Genomic DNA, 14,597 nt, shown 5'->3' with positions numbered 1-14,597 from the left:
CCTGAACTGGTCTTTCGCTCATTTACTGATTTTCTTCAGTGATTTCCTTCCACCAAGTTAAACAAAGGTTATTTTAGTCTGACTGTATTTATTTTTCTTTCTTATTTTTATATGTTGGAAAAGTAACTTTAAATATGAGAACCACAACTTGGGAGACATAGCAGCCAAAATGACTTTAGAGATCATCTTGTACAATTCTTGTCATTCTACAAATTAGGAAATTGAGGCTTAGAGAGTTTAAGAAAATGCACATAGAATAAGTAGTAAGTAGCAGAGCTGAGATATGCATTTAGATAGAGCAGATATGTGCTTCCAGATGGTCCAAATCCATTGTACATTCCCTTTAATACATATAATCCCATCTGAAATTCTTTCCTCAAAAAGTCACTCACTCAATTTCATCCTTTAAAAAATTGTGATTCCATCATAGCAGTTTATGTTATTTCAAATGAAGGCCATTCTGAGAAAAAGTTTACAGCAATTCATGAAAAATGTGGCAAATTTTTTTTGTTTGTTTTTATGAAGTGGAAAAGACCTGGTGGAATTCTTTTTATTTTCTGAGTTTTTTTAGAAGGTATTATGAAGATGGAGTATTACATAATTTGATATTTGCAGTTCCCATGGCATATTTTAAAGTCTCTCAGTCTATTTGTTTACATATAAGGCATTATGGGTCTGCAGAGTAGCATTGGATTGCCTGCCCTACTGCCCCTTGGCATTGCTTGGGCCAGCATAAATCAACTTTAAGAAATACATTATGACCTTTCTCTTAAGATTAATGTTGGTTGTAAAATCTGATTTCTGACAGATTGCACTTGATTTTAGACTTAAAAAAATGTTTATTCAATATTTATGACTATCATACTGTGGGTCTCAAGAAGGTATAGATGAAACTTCACTTTACGCTCTTCTAATAGTGAAGATGGTTATCTTGGATCATCCACTCTTGCCTGGCTAAAAAAGATTTGAGTTTATAACTTTATGGTGAAGTTTTCCCTCAGTAAAGCTTTAGGGAGTAATCCTAATTTTATACATTTATTTGAAGCAGTTTTTATTCTATTAAACTGACCCAGACACTTGTTGGGAGCAGCACTTAAGATATATCCATAAAAACTGGTTGATGTCTTTTGCTCTTAGGGTTTTGGATTTCCCTTTTAGTACAAATAAACAGACAAGAAGGGCCTCTTTCCTGTCCCTTTTGCCAAATGGCTTAAGTTGGGAACTGCTGGAAAATAACTGGGTTCTAGTCCCATTTCTGTTAGTAACTGACTTTGAAACCTTGAGAAAAATAACTTTGCTCCTATGATCATGTTTCCTCATTTCTAAAATAAAGGAGCTGAGATTAGGCAATTGCTCAGGTCTTTTCCAGACCTAAAGTTTTATGAATACTTTGAACTACAGCTAGTTCCTCTCTCTTGTCATGATCTGATGTGACCTAGGCCAGTAGTATAGATTCTCCAGCTAACCTCAGCTTTGTGGACTGACTAGTGAACAAATGTGAAGAGGGAAGCAAAAGCAAAACCAGCTAACCCAGTTCCATAATGGAAAAGGTAGTCAGAAGGCATGGATTGCGAATATCAATTGGCTGGGGTATCTTAACCTAGAAGACAACTTCAAAGACAGAATTCTGAAGCTCCTTGCAAAGATGGGGAGCTGGTAGAGAACAGGTGTAAGGGGACTGAACAAACCATGGCTTTGACAAACTCAAACGGCCAACCAGCTAATAATATTACTAGATTTTTGTTAGCCTCATCCCCCACCTCTTCTCTTGATCATAGAATAAGACTCAGACAGAAGCTTAGAAGTGATCTATTTCAATTCCTTCATTTTATAGTTTAAAAAAAATGAGGATCAGAGAAATGAGAAATTATTTATCTAAGATCACACCATCTAAATGTGGCAGTCAGGATTCAAACTCAGTTCATCTCTGGGCCTTGTTTTTTTTTTCATTAATAAAATGAAGAGGTTGTAATAAATTATCTCTGAGATTTCTTCTTTTTTTTTAATTTATGAACCAGCTATTCTTTGATTTAAAATTCAGTCCACTGTCCTCTGAACTACACTGATCATCTGCTGTGCCAAAAATAATCCTGGTACTTCTAAGGGAAATAAGGAAAAAAAAATAAGGAAAAACAAACTCACACTTACAATAGAGTTGAGCTTATGAAAAAAAAATTTCCCCCATTTCCTCAAAAATCTCTCCAATGAAATTTCATCATTAGAAAGTCATGTCTTGAGCAGAACCAGGATGGCAACAAGATAATACAAATATCAATTCTGATGGACATGGCTCTTTTCAACAATGAGATGATTCAAGCCACTTCAAATTATTTTGTGATGAAGAGAACCATCTACGCAGAGAGAGGACTGTAAAAATTGATTGTGAATCACAACATGGTATTTTCACTCTTTTTGTTGTTATTTGCTTGAATTTTGTTTTCTTTTTCATTTTTTTCTTTTTGATCTGTTTTTTCTTGTGCAACATGATAATTGTATAAATATGTATACGTAAAAAGAAAGAAAAAAAAGAGTCATTCCTTTGGATTATCACTATCTTCTTTTAAATTTAAACATTCCCAGAGAATCACAGTGAATCAGTGATCAGATAGTTCATATCTCAGTTTGAATTTATAATGTAAGATAGTCACATGAGACTTTTAGTCAGATGGAAAGGAAAATAAAGCATCAATTTTGGAGCATGGATTGCTAATCTAGGAGGAAAGGAGTGGCTTGGAGCTCTAGGCAACAGAATGATGAAAAAGAATATAGGGGTCCTAGGTACATGAGGCATAAGGACATAATTGCAAATTTGACCTACTTAACATTCTCTCAAGATCAATTCCTGATTAACTTGCCAAGTTTTGATATTTGACCAAATGGACTAAGTATCTTTTTTAAAAGAATAGATTTAATAGAATCACAAAATTTCAGAATCAAAAGAAGTCTTTTGAAATCATTTATATGACCTAATACCTACAAGTCCCACCTTAAGAAAACCTGACATGTGGCTATACATCCTTTATTTAAAAATCTCCAGTGACAGGTAACACATTACATCCTGAAGTATCTATTTTACCTTTAGATAATTTTAATTACTTGAAAATATTTCTCATACCAAATTGAATTCTGCCTTTCTATTACTACTGCTGTTGTTGCAGCTGCTGCTGCTGCTATTACCACTACCACTGCCATCATTACTAACACTACCACCTGACCAATACTACTCCTCCCACTCTGCAACAATAGCACTAATATAGCATTTTAAGGTCTCAACTTCCCCAATCTCAATTTCACATCTATATATATTCAGGAGGCTAGATTAAATAACCCTCAGTTTTTTCATCTGTAAAATAAAAAGATTTAACCAAATGATTTCTAAGATCTTTTCCACTAATCCTAAACCACTTAAAATCATTCATCTAGAAAACAAAAAGGTTAAACTAGATAATCTCCAATGTCTTTGCCAGATTTTTGATTTAATGATCTATAAATACCTTGATTCTATTTAAGAATGAACAGTCAGATTAGAACTTAATGATGAAAACTGCAAACAAATAATAATAAATAAAGTGTAAAACTTGCATTTTATTTTAAAAATAGATTTCTTAAAGCTATAATGGCTTAAAATTAAATTATTCTTAAAAATCAATCCCAAATTGTTTATGACAAGTAAGAAAATTTACTCAGGCCCCCAATGACTAATTCAACCCTCAGAATAATTCTGCCTCTAAGTACTTTAAAATGAATAAACTTGATAAAATAAAGATTTTAGTAAGAGTCTGTAATGGGGGTGAAGATGTTGGGTGAATATAATAATTTTTGAACCAAACCAGCAGAGGCTTGAACAAAGTGGCAAATACTGTTCTGCTTATTGTTCAAGCTTGTAGCATTAACTTCATGGCAGATACTACAAATGTTTCTTGTATTTACATGGGAAGTATTCAAATAGGCTTGTGATCCATAAATCAATACCTGCTTAGTAAGAATTAATCAGTATTATTGTGAACACCATTGCTAAGTGAACGAAGAGGTTCTTTTCATGGCATATGTGAGATGGACAATTCCAAAGGCAACAAGGACCTGAACAAACCTCAGACATCCCATTCTTTCAATAGGATGCTGAACAAAATAATCAGAAGTTATAGTCATACAATTTAACACAACTTCATCATCCCCCACTAACTATTCTCTGCCTATCCCCTCTTTTCCTTATATTCTCCCATTGTCTTTTTATTTCATTAGTGCTGTTACTTTTTACTTTAATAACATGCATAGATCCAAGTGGTTCCATAGTCCATAAGAGCCCTGAGTAGCTAGGATTCCACTAACTTTCTGTTCTCAAGTCTCTTTGGCATGTCAATTTCTATGGACTCAGTATTGGCATGTGAACACACACAGATGCTAAACTATTTCCAATCTCCCCTCAATATTATATTACTGGCCTCCAATAGTCTACAATTTGTCCCAGACAAAATTTATTTGTCATAAGAAAAGGAATCAGACACATAGTGAAAATTTTGCCAGATGGAAGAACCAATGAGGCAATAAAAGAAATCTATTTGAAATACTAATTAAAAGCCAACTCGGCATAAAGCAGAAATGGGCTAGACTACTCTGTGACTAGCTTTCCTGGAAAAAATCCCCACAATATAAGAATTTGCTAAGAGAGTAACATATTTCCTGGAATTAAAACAGAGGGACCAATGGTGAAAATTATTACAATTCACAGCCAAGAAACTATTTGGGACCCTGATGAGTCATTTTCAGGTATGAACTGTGCTAAATGGGTCTGGGGGAAGGTATAACTCTTACAATCTACCCATTACCCTCACAGTTAGTACTAGCAGCTGAGTCCTTTGTGATAATTCTAAGCAACCCTTGGCTGTCTGGTCAGTAAATCTGTTTTAAACAAGGATCTGTAATGGCAAAACAATCTCCGAGAACAAATTGTGGTGAGTGAGATAATTGATTTCAGTAGACATACTGACATTACTATGGTGCTAGCAATAGGTCTATAAAAATCCTGATTGTAGGCCTGGCTAAAGTCTGATAACTAACTTCTAAATTACAGTTCCATATTACCCCTTGGATGGTCATTAGCATTTGGTGATTTGAATTTGAAAAAAAAAAAAGTCCTTAGTTGTAAAGTCAGGACTTTAGAAATTTCACTTTCAGCCAATATGATACAAGTATCTCTTAACACAGAACATATCTCTGTGCTTCAAAAGAGCCATGATTTTGTTCATGTGAGTTAGCCCCTCCATAAAAACAGATCATGACCTGTTCAACAGACAGATTGAAGAGTCATTGTGATCTAATAATAATAAAATAATGATAAAAAGCATGATCAAGCTGACTTCTCTGACTTCTCTGACTCTAACAAGACTAGGAAAACAGATATGTGAGTAATTGCTAGGCCTGTCATTAAAGCTTAAGGCCTTCTTCAACTGATAGAACCTGCCAAACAGAGTTTAAGCTCTGGTGGCTTTGGACTTGAGGTGGCTACCACCCCACAAGCAAACATTAGAATAGATCCCTAGGGAAGAATTATGAAACAGGTCTTAAAACGTGGAATATAGGAGGTGCTAAATGTATATATTAAGTCTCTTCAATAAATATACCCTCACGGAGTTCCTTGATTTATTTTTGAAGAACTCTTATCTATATAACATCTTGATTAGAGGCATGGAGCAATGGCGAGAGTGCTGAAATAGAGTCCCAGGACCCAAAAAACCACTTCTGAGTACCTTTGATACTTTTCACAAGTCAACGTTCTCAAGCCTCAGTTTCTCCCTCTGTAAAATGAGGGAGTCAGATGACCTCTTAACTTCCTTTCAGTTCTAGATTTAGGATCCATTACATTTGTTTTGTATATTGACAGGCATTGAAAGAATGGTCACTTCTTAACTGTGTTTTGGTTCTTAGATTCCTCATTCATGTATTTATTGAATGTGTATGTACACACACACACACACACACACACAAATGCACACAAATATTATGAATGACCAAATGAGTGACACAAGCAAAATAAACTACAGGCTATCAGAGGACAGAGAGATTCTTGGGCATGACCAGGAAAGGGGTCTTGAAGGTGGCAAGAGTTGAGTCTCAACTGGTGAAAAGAAAGGGGAATGAGAGGAAACAGATGAATTCCAAATAGGACAAAAATATGAAGAAACCTATCAAGATAGGAATAAAGAGGGTATAATCAGTTAAATAATTGGCCGGGTTTTTCTAAAACAGAGAATTTGTGTTTGAGATAACTAACATAGATGAGACTGAAAAGAACTACACATTAGTGGACTTTGAATAACAGAATATTCTATTGTAATGGAGAGTTATTGAAGAAATTTGTAGAAGGGAATGATGATGAAAGCTTTGATTATGGAAATTTTATCTAGACTCCTGGTATCAGATCTCTACCTACTTACAACACCCAATTCATATAATGTAACATGTCATGTTACTGTTGCAAAAACTTGGACTGCCTATATAGTAGTTCAAAAACAAACAGCATAATAAATAAAAACAAACAACACAATAAACAAAAAAAACTAGTATATCTAATAATATTTATGAAACATAATTCCTGAGAAATGAACTCAACAAGTCATTTTTGAAATCTCATTTTGTTTTGATAAAAATCTATATTTAAGACTTTACTCTCAATTCTATTAGCTATATAGATGTTATCATTAAATCTAATAACTACTAACATAAAGAGTGAGATAGCTAGAAAGGAGGCATATCTCTGATAAACACATGTAAGAAATACATAAACAATCTAATAAGCTAATGTGAGACCAATAAGGAACTCCAATAGGAATCATAAAGCGACAGACATGACTAAAAAGACTGAAGAAGAAAGTACTCATAAAGATAGTAAAGTACCTACAACTATGACAATGCTAATATAACTGTTGGTTCATAGAATAAATAGTAATTGTACAGTTGATTGTCAGCAGTCCTTGCTCAGACTTTCTTTAGGGAAAACTTTCCCTGACAAACATACCTATCTCTCATATCCTTAAGAAGAAACTAAAAATCTCTTTTTGATCCTATAATTTCTATGAACTATTGTCACCTTACCCTCTTCTCACTTTCAGCCAATATGAAATTGGCTTCTCCTCTTGAGCTAAAGTCTTGAAAAAAAATGTCTATACTCAATGCCTGTCTTACTTCCTTCTAAACCTGCTGCCATTTGGCTTCTAATTTCACCATTCAAACTGAAATTGTTCTCTCCAAAGTTACTGGTACTTGTAATTATCCAATTGAATTGCCTTTTCTCTTCCTTATTAACTTTTTCTCATTCATCGATGTTATTGAGCCTTCTCCTCTTCGATACTTTGTTCTTTTTAAGTTTATATGATATGGTTTTCTCTAGCTTCTCCTACAAGCTATCTGACAGATCCTTCTTTGTCACCTTTGAGGGATTTTGATCTATATCATTTCCACTAACTGTGGGCATCCCCCAAGACTGCCCTGGGTCATTTTGTCACATATTACTTCACTTTGAAATCTCATCAACTGTCATGGATACAAGTATCTTTTCTATTATGATTTATTTCCAATTCTATATAACCAATTCTAGTTTTCCCTGAGCTGCAGTTCCATATCACAATCTATTAGATATTTGACATTGGGTGACCTAAAGACATATCAAACTCCACATGTCCATAAAAGAACTCATCTTTCCCCAAATGCTCTTCTCTTCCCTTAATTTCCATTTTTCTGTTGAAGACACCACTATACTGTTAGTCATTCTAGCCTTAAGTCTTGTATTCATCTTCTACTCTTTACTTTCCCTCACACCTAAAGTCAATGAGTTGACAAATCTTTTCTAAGTCTTATTTCTACAACATCACTTGCAAATGTTCCCTTCTCTTTAACAGCTACTACTCTATTAGATTCCCATGAACTTTGCCTGGCTTATTGCAGTCACATCCTAATTGGTCTCACTGTGTATAGTCTCCCTCCTTTTTAATCCATCTCCTACACAGCGGCCAATATGATTTTTCCTAAAACAGAGATCTAATGATAATGTCCTAATTCAAACAGCTCCAGTGGTTTCCTAATCCCTCTAGAATAAATCACACACTTTCTCAGCTGGTATGTAAACATTTGACATAATAGCTTACCTTTCTAAATTATTCCTCTTTTTCCCATAATGCAAACTGACCCATTGCTATTTTTCATGCAAATTCCATTTCTCATCTCAATACCTTTCTTATAAGCTATGCCTCTTACTTGGAATGAACTCCTTCCTTGACTCCATTTTTTCAGAATCCTTAGCCTCTTTCAATTTCCAGCTCAAACCCCTTATCCCAAAGAGGGCATTTCCTGACATTTCCAGCTAAAAGTACCCTCCCCTTTCGATGACTTGAATACATTTTAAAATTTATTTAAATGTGCACATACATTCCATCTCATATGAAGGTAGGAATCTAGTTCAATGCTTAGCACAGATTAGATGCTCTATAAATGCTACATAATATCTACCCAAAATTCATCAATCAATTAAATGGGAAATTCATCCTACTTCATTAAAATACACTTATTTGAAGTGATATTCTTGCATCAAGCAGAGCCAGATCTAGAATGAGGCCATGAAAGTTACTCCTCACAGTAGCCCAACTTAAAGTGTACTAAGAGCAATTCTACTTCTTCAACAGATAAAAATAGTTGTTTGGTAAACAGTGAGAAAGAACAATTGTTTACAATTGAAAGCTATTAAATGGCTCATTTCTTTCCCCAGCACACTTAACGCTGGGCAGTTCCTTCCCAGAGTGGTACTATTCTGGTCCTTCCACTATGGTAGTTACACTGTTAACTGGCTTCATGTTATTTTGATGCCTCCTACCATAGGGCATATATGTTCTAAGCTCTGTAGTCTCAGATCCAAATCTCTCCTCAAACCTATTGCTCCTCTCTGATTGTTTTTGGATACTAGCCTTAGGTAGCAGAATTGCTAGTCATGTCGCTGGTATAAAGGAATTATAATAATAAACAAATCTTTCTATTGTTGAAAAATTTAGGATTTTGGACCAGTATTAATTTTCTCTGACATATTAATAAAGCAAATGTTTAGTTTTGTGTGTATGTGAGGAGGGGGACTCCAATTACAAACAAACATTAAAATATTTTACTTGAAATATGAATAGCTTACTGAAATATTCATGATTGATTTACTCAAACCACACCAAATTAGCAACTGTCACTGGGTTTTTAGTACATAAACAAAGTATTAGCTTCTAACTTGGGCAGGGTGCAGTCAATGTGTTCCTATTTAGAATAGATTTTAATCCAATAATGGTTTAGAGCTGTTAGGCCTTTGTTTGACCATATGTTTCAAAGAAGCTCTTGGAAGATGCATGATTTATTCAAATCGATTCTAGAGCAACCAAACCGAAGAAAATCTTCTCTCCATAGATAAAAATAAATAACTCCATACAACAGTAATCTGTGTCAACACAATTACATTTCCAAATCTCCAGCTTTTCCTAAGAAAATACTGATCTCTGAGGCTATCTACCAAAGAAATCATTTGAAGTGTAACAAATACACTAATGTCTGTCTCCCTTTGCAATGATATACATATAGAAATAATGGAGTAGAAGTCATTAAATCAAGCCTTTAAGTGTTGTTTCTGTGATCAGGCACTGTGCTAATCCCTGATGATACAAAGAAAGACAAAACAAATTAAAAAAAAAAAACTTGTCCTTGTTTTCAAGAAGTCCACAGTCCAATGGGGAAGGCAACATGCAAATAACTATTTCAAACAGGAGACTTTGGGGGTAATCTCTGAGAAAGGAAGCTTAAAATAATGTGGACTGGGAAGGGCTTCTTGCTGATGATGAAACTTTAGCTCAGATTTGAGGGAAGCAAGGAAGTAAAGGGAAACAAGGAAGTAGAGGGAAAGAGAAGATAGAGGGATAAATAATTAGTGAAAATAATAAAAATGGAGAGTTGAAGTGTTTTGTGCAAGGAAGAGCAAGGAGTCCAGTGACATTAGATCACAGAACCAGTGGAGGAGAGGAAGGTACAGGAAGACAGGAAAGATAGGAAGAAATCAGGTTATAAAGAGCTTTAAAAGAAGATTTTAAAGTTTATTCTAGAAGAAAAAGAGAGTCATTGAAATTTGTTAAATTGGAAGGGTAAAAACTTGGAGGGAGGACTAAAGAAGGCAAATCACCTGAGGTTTAGAAAGATCAGTGTGCAAAAGATGTGCCACCCTGCCTAATGAAGACCCCTAAAAAGTCCTCAAAACTAAGTAAAATGCCATAGGATTAGAATAGAAGTGTTTATGGAAGGGTAACCTTGATGATTACAATAACAAAAGCAATTTCATTTAATTGTCCAGAATCCCAAATTACAAGTAATGCATACAGAGATGCTATGTCCTATTTGCTGAAATGTTGTCTGCTTTTCCCCATTGCCTTAGTCATCTAAATGGCTTAGGTCATTGTTAGAGGAAAGTGAGTAAGGACTTAAGATCTTCAAAATTATTAAAGAAAACAGGTAGTCATTTGTTGTTGGGGAGAAAGGGGGCAATAGTCAAAAATTTTTTTCATCTTCTCTACACAGATCAACTCTGGCCCTTTACATAAAAAAAAGAGTAATATAGAGGAGAGGCTAAATATAATTGGAGAGGCAGGAGAAACAGTCAGGTGGCTTAGTAGAGTGCCAAACCAGAGTCAGGAGAACCTAAGTTCAAATCTAGTCTTGGACACTTCCTAATTGTGCGATCCCTGAGCATGTCTCTTTAATCCTATTTGCATCCATTTCTTCATTTGTAAAATGAGCTGAAAAAGGAAATGGCAAATTTCAGTATCTTTGCCAAGAAAACCTCAAATTGGGGTCAGAAAGAATCAGACACAACTCAACTGAACAACATTAAATGGAATATACTTAGTGAAAACTTCTCATAAGAATATAGCTTTGACCTGTACCCTAATTATAACTTTAAAGTTTGCAATAATAAGTTGTGCTATAGCCAAAAGCTGCAAGTATTCTCTTATCTTAAACTTACATTTCCTTTATGTTCCCCCTGCCCTTTTTGCCATAATTAGCATTAAGTTCAAATTATGATTTTTTTTAAAAAGTGTGTTGTTGACTACTATTCTTTTTCTCTGGTTAGATTTTTAATTTCTGAGTAGATTTTTGCATCTAGAACGGGAACTTAGACTCCCCCAGCCAATAGGAGAAAAGGTGAGAACGGGAATGGAGGCTTGTGCTTTTTCACTCCTCCACTGAGGATACCTACTCTGTTTCAGCTGCACTTTATCATGAGATTGTAATAAATCCATTTTGCTTTTTACCTTGAGAGTCTCTGATTTTAATTTAGGTTAGGGTCGCTGTCCCACACAATGTCAAAAAATACAATTTTCTCCCAAAGTTTTCTTCATCTCTTTCTCATCAAGGAATGAGACTGGAGATATTTGCCTGTCTAGGAGGATAAGATAAAGACTAAGAATTAATATAAGTTTTGACCAAAAGTCAGATGACAGTTGAACTGTAGAACTTAGAGGAGACCGTTGAGAAGATAATAGTATATTGTTGTTTTTTAAAGTCTTTGAAGAATTCAAAATTAGACATGGGCTTCACTTTCTATCTGTGAACAGAATGGTTTAAGTTAAGAGCATCATAATGAATGTCAGAAAGATGACTAAAAACACTTTGTGAACACTGACTTAGCTGACTGAGAATAGCTCTTAGCTTCCTCTGCAGAGAGTCTACATCATCCTCAATGAATATTAATTAGTGTAGTATGGAATCTGAAAGGTATCTGAATAATTAAAAGATAGAGTAATAGAATTTCTATGCCCAGACATGTAGTGACGGAAATAGTGGAAAGCAAGATCCCAAAGGTAATAGGCCCAGCAGAGAGCAGCATAATAATATATAATATCAGTAGTTCTGCAGCTTTGGAGGCCTAATTTGCTCTTCAACACGCATGTCTTCGTCATACATATGTGTGTACTTCATCCATATAGAAACTCTAGCTACATATGTCTTCTTCTTATGTATGCTCCACACAATAGCCACATGCAAATTCATGCAACTTGACTTTTCTTGATGAGAATGTGTTTGGATGTAAGGATAAGCTCAAGATTTAGAGGAGGAATGTTCTACTGGCATTTTATTATTATGTTAGGAAAGAGTTTCCTTTTTAAAACTTTAAGAGTTTTCCTTGTGGGAAAACTGGAAAGCAATCTGGTAGAAATTAATTAATTAATGCTCTCTGTCACCATAACTAGTATGTGGGTTAACTGCGAAACATGTAATATCTAACACCTTTCCCATGAATACTCACTCTCTAGGTAGCCTACTCACTCCATCTTGCCCTTACACTATCAAGATTCAGTTCTGAGAGAACTACTATCACATTGTTAAAATCAAATTCTCTGCTGTGATAGAATGTACACTAATTATGCACCCCTCTAACTTATAAGTCCCTATCAATTCATTTACATTTATGGAGCCAGATACTCAGAATTTTGACACTTTTACATCTTAAATATAATCATTCACTTAAAATAAGGCAATAATAATAATAATAATTGTAATAATATCACAGACACTCATGTTTAAAACATGCATAAAGAATAAAAACATCATTATTTACATATAATACTGAGTCATACCTTTCCACCAAGGTACTCCATTTCTATGGAGATGGGGGGGGGGGGGGGAGGGGAAGTCTACATTAAGAGAAACCTACAAAGGAGATATATGATTGAGGGATGTGCTTCAAGGTAACTTAAAACTCCAGAACTTCAGTGTCTTCTTTCTTAAGAATTGCCCATAAAAGTTTTTGATGAATGGAGCTTCAGATAGTTAGCTCATTCAATATACATTACTCTTCATTAATATATAGACAAAAATCTGTCAGCAAACTAGTTGATCATATTGAGGCAGAAGACACTCCAACAAGATTAGGGTCCCCAAAGTAGTGTCCTAGTTTGGCAAAAGAATTCACACACTCAGTCTCTCAAGTTAAGGGGCAAATATTTATTATAATTTTAACACCAACTGAAGCAGGCTAAGATTCTTAAGGAATCTAGCAAAGAGCCAAAGATAAGAAAATAATTTTATAAGAAAGAAGTAACTAAAAAGCTAATTTTATGGCTTAGAGCTACAATTGAGGAGTGGTAGTGATAGAATAGTTCCCATTATAGCTCCCATCATTAAATGCTATGGCTTACTGACCAAAGATTTTCTCTGACAGCAAGCATTGTTTATAGCCCTCCCAAGGTAGCCTATGGGTTTCTAAAGAATTGCTACATTCTCATATCTCATCAATAAGATAAATAACTTTTCTTATTCTGTTTCCAAATTGTTCCTTTGCTAGGATATAAACTTACTCATCAATTTCAGAAAGACCTGGAGAGACTTATATGAACTGATGCTAAGTGAAGTGAGTAGAACATTGTATGTGGCAATGAGATTATAACATACACAAATCTGATAGACAAGATTCTTTTCAACAGTAAGTAATTTAGGCCAGTTCCAATGTTCTGGTGATAGAGAGAGCCATCTGCATCCAGAGAGAGGTATGTGGAGACTGAGTGTGGATAACAATATAGTATTTTCATTTTTTGTTATTGTTTGCTTGCATTTTGTTTTCTTTCTCATTTTCCCCCTTTTTTATCTGATTTTTCTTGTGCAACATGATAATTATGTAATGGAAATATGTGTAGAAGAAGTACATGTTTGATATATAGTGGATTACTTGCTATCTAAGGGAGGAGATGGGGATAAGCGAGGGAGATAAAAATTGAAACAGAAGGTTTTGCAAGGGTGAATGTTGAAAATTATCTATGCATGTGTTTAGAAAATAAAAAAAAAACTTTATAAAAATAATAAATAAATAAAAATAAATAAACTTCCTCATCAGTGATAATTGCAGTGCCTATCACTTCCACCTTCAAACTTAGCTATTTGAGCCAGTTTTAATTTTATTCCTATCTCCTCTCTCTCTGCTTTTATCTTTATTTGTTTAAATCCTGGATCCTCTAGACAAATAACTCCACCTTAGCTTATAATTAGTAATCAATTATTGTCTTCTGTCTAATTTCTCTAATTGTTTCTATATGTGTTTCATATAGCAGTTATGATGTCCATATCTTCCCAGTTTCCTACAACTTATCAGATTAAGTAAAAAAAAATAATAAAACAGCAACTGCTTGTCTCACAATTTAGGTAGACAACCCTCAGCAAATGTCTTTTGGAGTAATTGTAACTTTTAAAACTCCAAGAACGCTAAAATAATTAGCAAACCTTAAAGAGATGTTAAATATACCACAATAAATTCAAATTTTATATGTGACCTTTAAGATCATACTGTACAAAAAGAAAAGCAGAATAAGATCAGTTGATAGGCTATGAATTGAAGACACTTAAACTCAAGGAACTACAAGCATTGATGAATGCTAGAGTTCATGAAGAATAAAATATAATATTATAAAGTTACAAAGGAATTAGGTTATAAAAAGTTTCAAATGTTAAATGCAATAATTTGTATTTTTTCTAGAGCTAATGGGAAACCATGGGAGTTTATTGAAGAAAAGATGACAGATTAAATCTCTATTCTT

The 14,597-nt window shown here is 34.3% G+C and overlaps 1 pseudogene; it reads right to left on the bottom strand.

Annotated features, from left to right (window-relative positions):
- Window positions 1-3,192, bottom strand: part of LOC116423645 — a 29,728-nt pseudogene extending 26,536 nt beyond the window's left edge.
- Window positions 3,193-14,597: the final 11,405 nt, after the last annotated feature.

The sequence above is a fragment of the Sarcophilus harrisii genome, chromosome 1, assembly GCF_902635505.1.
Source record: "Sarcophilus harrisii chromosome 1, mSarHar1.11, whole genome shotgun sequence".
Lineage (NCBI taxonomy): Eukaryota > Metazoa > Chordata > Mammalia > Dasyuromorphia > Dasyuridae > Sarcophilus > Sarcophilus harrisii.
Note: the sequence above shows the minus strand (reverse complement) of the source record. Positions and strands in the feature narration are given on the sequence as shown.